Below are 5058 nucleotides of genomic sequence, written 5' to 3' on the forward strand. Positions count from 1 at the left end.
TAATGCACACGCAGATAGGATGTGCCTTCCTCTCCTCTACGTCACACAGAGACTCCCCCTCACCGTGCCTGGTGGTAGCAGTGAGTACTCTGCTCATCCTTGTGACATAAATAAAAAGTGTCTCGAATCTCCATTCTACTTATTCTCAGGAAGGCCTGTGGCTAGAAGTCTAGAGGAAAATTGGATTGAGTATGTGATTCATCAGGGGTTGTTTCTAGTCCATTCCTAGAACCTGAGCTCACTGGCTTCCCTCTCCTCTGAGGTCACAATGCTGCTCCCTCATCATGTGCTTGAGTGCCCGGGGGAGCCCAGCCCCCGTCCCTGGGGTCTCTCTCACCCTTCCACCCCACCCAAGGAACAGTCATGTCGCGGGCCCATGACACCCAGCAGTATTTGAAGTTTCTCTCAGTGAACAGAATGTGTCTAAAAATACCACAAGGAGTGTATGGGACTCGGACCAGATCATTTATCACCCGATGTCTCTGGGAACAGGACACTGGTAACCCCCGTGGGGTTGGGACATCAGTTCAGAGTAGTGTTGAAACTGGGTGAGTGGGCAACATGCATCCTCCCTCAGTTCTGCTCTGGCCCCTCCTTCATGCCCATTGCACCAGCCCAGCCACTGCAGGCTCCCCCCCAGGCCCACACCTTAGCCTTCTGGAGGCCATGGCCCACCTTGAGAATCTGATGAAAAATATGGATCCGCACCTCATAAACGCTTCCCGTGTGCTGTCTGTGGGTGTCCGAGGCTCCCTAGATTAAGCGCCTGTGATAGAATAGAAAAATACAAATCTCTAAGTTCAAGGCTGGACTCTGCCTCTTCCCGGTGTTTAAAAAATGGTTAAAGAAGACAGTTTAAGGGGCACCTGGGTGCCTCGGTCAGTTAAACATCCGACTCTTGATTTTGGCTCAGGTCCTGATCTCATGGTCGTGGGATGCAGCCCCATGTGGGGCTCCACACTGAGTGTGATTCTCTGTCTAAAATCAAAAGAAAGAGAGAGAGAGAGAGAACAGAATTTAAGTGATATGAATAAACTATTTAACACTTCATGGACCCGATAGTCCCCATTCAAGAATGGCAAAACAGAGAAGAAGGCAGGAAGCATTTATAAAATAAATAATAAAGAACAGGGAAGAGAAAAACAGAGAATATCTGATTGGCGGGGGCTACTTAGGCAACCTTGATTGGAATGAGAAGGAACAAGGAAATAAGTACAGAGCCTGAGTTGGCTTGGCTTTGGGGGACTAGCCAACTCACGTATTTCTGGTCAAGTGGATCATTTATAGGGACATGAAAGTGATCTGAATTTTGATTTGTTGATGGTACACCCCGGTCAGGAGCAGATCCAACTTGGGCCTAGAAATTTATCTTAACGCTAGTTATGTGACTTATCTCTCTGAGCCTCAGTTTCCACATACGAACAATAGGTTGTAAGGGGCCGGCCACATAATAGGTCCTTGGTCCTCGCTTCCCCATCCCAAGCTTCCAGATATGTTTTCATTTTTAAGTGCATGGTGCTATCAGTTTGGCACATGTAGGCAGCAAAGGGTTGACGTTTGATCGTAAATTCAGCTTTTCAGGTATTCACTTAAAAACGTTTGCTGGGCATTTACTGTGTGCTATCTAGGAGGTAGGTGTTGGAGTGTGTAGGTAGGTGTGGGTCTGTGTGTATACATACCTGTTCACGAAGGATGTAGAGTTGAATATAAAATGGAACCTCAGTTCACAGCATGATGACCTAGTGCCTATCTATCCCTAGAATATACCCTCTCTGAAAAATTTTCGCACAAAATATTTCACCTAATTAACTCACTACAAAGACACGGTATTGGTGCCCCAGTATTTTGGCCACGTGATCAAAGTCTGGCCCTTGTTTGGTGCCCACCTCCCTCTGTGACAATACCTTCTTGTCCTTGACTTTGTTAAATTCAATGCCAAGAGTCTCCATCGGGAATATTCTTACATAGATATCCATCTCCATTCTCCATCAGGAATATTCTTACATAGTCTGAATTGAAGGAGATGTCTTAGGCCTAAATATAGGAATACATGGCTGGTTTTGTATCATTGCTGAAAATCCGTGTGTGTGTGTGTGTGTGTGTGTGTGTATCTGACAGGCTTTTCTTCAGTTTAAAATGCAGGCTGCTCACATACATATGGGCTTCTGGTCATTTGGACTCACTATTGAAGACATTTAGATGACTCTGTTCTCATACGGTCTTCTTCTTTTTTTTTTTTCCAATATATGAAGTTTATTGTCAAATTGGTTTCCATACAACACCCAGTGCTCATCCCAAAAGGTGCCCTCCTCCATACCCATCACCCACCCTCCCCTCCCTCCCACCCCCCACCAACCCTCAGTTTGTTCTCAGTTTTTAAGAGTCTCTTATGCTTTGGCTCTCTCCCACTCTAACCTCTTTTTTTTTTTTTTTCTTCCCCTCCCCCGTGGGTCTCTGTTAAGTTTCTCAGGATCCACCTAAGAGTGAAACCATATGGTATCTGTCTTTCTCTGTATGGTTTATTTCACTTAGCATCACACTCTCCAGTTCCATCCACGTTGCTACAAAGGGCCATATTTCATTCTTTCTCATTGCCACGTAGTACTCCATTGTGTATATAAACCACAATGTCTTTATCCATTCATCAGTTGATGGACATTTAGGCTCTTTCCATAATTTGGCTATTGTTGAGAGTGCTTCATGCGGTCTTCTTCAGGTCAATCGATTTGCCAGAATTTACCAAGCTCCCATTTTCCCAAGCCCATGGCTTTTTGCTAATAATCTGGGGAGGTTACTGAAGACAAATAACTAAATTTCTGAAATCTCTGTCTCCTGGGTGTTGTTCCTACTGAGATACCCCCATGCTATTAAGCTTCTACACTTTTCGTGTTAAAAAAAATAGCATGGTGGTCTAGTCTAAACTTTGGGTTAACAGGTCTGCTTTAATTTGTCTCTTTTTCAAGTTTATTGAAAATCATCCTTACCATCCACTCACATTTACTGGGCAGCTACTATTTTGCACCGTCTGGGGCTGGGAACTGTTGTGGGTGTAAGCCATGATTTCTGTTTCCAAAGGTTCTGGGCTTTTTTTTTTTTTTAATGTTTATTTATTTTTGAGGTGGGGGAAGGGCAGAGAGAGAGGGAGACACAGAATCCAAAGCAGGCTCCAGGCTCTGAGCTGTCAGCACAGAGCCCAATGCTGGGCTTTAAACTCACAAACCAAGGGATCACGACTGGAGCCAAAGTCAGACGCTTAACTGACTGAGCGAACCAGGTGCCTCTGATTCCAAAGATGATATGATAAAGAATATATTTGGTCTTTGCCCTTAATTCCTGGCATGGAGTCCCTAAAATCCTTGGAATTTCCTGAGTGCTCAGTGTCTTTTGTTACTCAAAGTGAGTCCCTTTAGTTTTAGAGGGTCCCTTTCCTTTTATGCTAGCGAGGAGATTTATGTTAGCCTCAGAATAAGGTTGATCTTCTAGCCTCACTCATTGAGTTCCAGGAAGGAGCAGCTGGAGATTAAGTTTCTAGAAAACCTCCGAAAAGAAGAAATTTGATGAGCTTCTGGGTTAGTAGATGCATTCACGTGCCCGGAGGGTGGCATATTCCAGCCCCACACAGATAGACAGTCCTGCACTCAGGACCTTCCTGGACCTTGCTCTATGTACCTCCTCATCTGGCTGCTTATCTTTTATCCTTTATAATATCCTTTCGAGTAAACCAATAAGTGTGTTTCCCTGAATTCTATGAATGGTTCTAGCAGATTATGGAACCTGAGAAGTGGGTCATGGGAACCCCAGTTTGTAGCCAAATTAGACGTAAGGGTGGGGTCTTACTACTTGCAAGTGACATCTGAAGAAGGAAGGCAGCGTTTTTGGGACGGAGCCCTTACCCTGTGGGGTCTGTGCTAATGCTAGGTTACAGATTGGATTGAATTGTTGGGCACCCAGTTGGATGTCAGCAGAAAATTGGCTGCTGGTGTTGGATAACACCTTGGGAACACAGGATATATTTATTTAAAGATAAATAATAATACCAAATAGCACATGAAAACTGTCAATGAGTGGTGCCTTAGTCAGCTTATGTTAGGTTTTGCTACAGTAATGTCAACTTTAAATCAGTGGCCGATAACAAAGGTTTATTTTTCATTCTCTTGATGGCTGAACTAAAGATCGACTGTGGACTCCACAGATCTTCGTCTTTCCAGGACCCAGGTTGGAGGGACAGCCTCTCTCTAAGGAGATGCCACTCTTATGACAGAGAATAAAGTGCAATGGGAGAGCTACAAGATCACTCTGAAAGCTCCGCTTGGATGGGACACATGTCACTGCTCACATTTTAGTGGTCCTGTCAAGTTATGAGGGTGATGTGTAGTCCTTCCACAAGAAAGGGCTGCGAATCATAGGGACCAAGAATCCAATCTATCATAAATAGCATAGGGAAAGAGTGCTATGGGAACGAAGAGGTGGCAAGCTCATGGGGGGGGGGGGTTGTCAAATGGAGCCACTGAAGGGGCCTTGAAGGATGGTTAGGATTTAGACAGACGGAGTAGGGGCTAGGTCCTTTAGATGAGGCAGCAAAGTGTCCAAAACATATTCAGGTGACAAGAAATAGACAATTCAGAAAGAATAGGGTTGGTGGAGACAGGCTGTCTTAAAGGAAGATTGAGCTCCCTGTGTCAATATACATGGCTAATGATACTAGTTACTAATATTTATTGAACTTTGTATTTAATTCTGCCATGAGATTTTCTCCGCATTTTATGGAAGTTGTGGGTTAGAGACGTCAAGCTACTGACCTGAAGCCACATGGCTGCTGAGCGCGGAAGTCGGGATTCAAACCCTGCCAATCTTAGGGGCGCCTGGGTGGCTCAGTTGGTTGAGCGTCTGGCTTCGGCTCGGGTCATGATCTCACAGCTCTTGAGTTCGAGCCCCGTGTCAGGCTCTGTGCTGACAGCTCAGAGCCTGCAGCCTGCTTCAGATTCTGTGCCTCCCTCTCTCTCTGCCCCAACCCACTCGCATTCTGTCTCTGTCCCTCTCAAAAATAAATAAACATTA

The 5058-nt window shown here is 45.1% G+C and overlaps 1 long non-coding RNA gene across 1 annotated transcript; it reads left to right on the top strand.

Moving 5' to 3' along the window:
* The first annotated feature begins 279 nt into the window (after window positions 1-279).
* Window positions 280-4319, top strand: LOC109251012 (uncharacterized). The gene is made up of 2 exons (XR_002073304.2): window positions 280-548; window positions 4173-4319. It is a non-coding gene; the product is annotated as an uncharacterized LOC109251012 (long non-coding RNA).
* The last annotated feature ends 739 nt before the right edge of the window (window positions 4320-5058 follow it).

Source organism: Panthera pardus, unplaced genomic scaffold (genome assembly GCF_024362965.1).
Source record: "Panthera pardus isolate Hobbes unplaced genomic scaffold, ASM2436296v1 HiC_scaffold_13, whole genome shotgun sequence".
Lineage (NCBI taxonomy): Eukaryota > Metazoa > Chordata > Mammalia > Carnivora > Felidae > Panthera > Panthera pardus.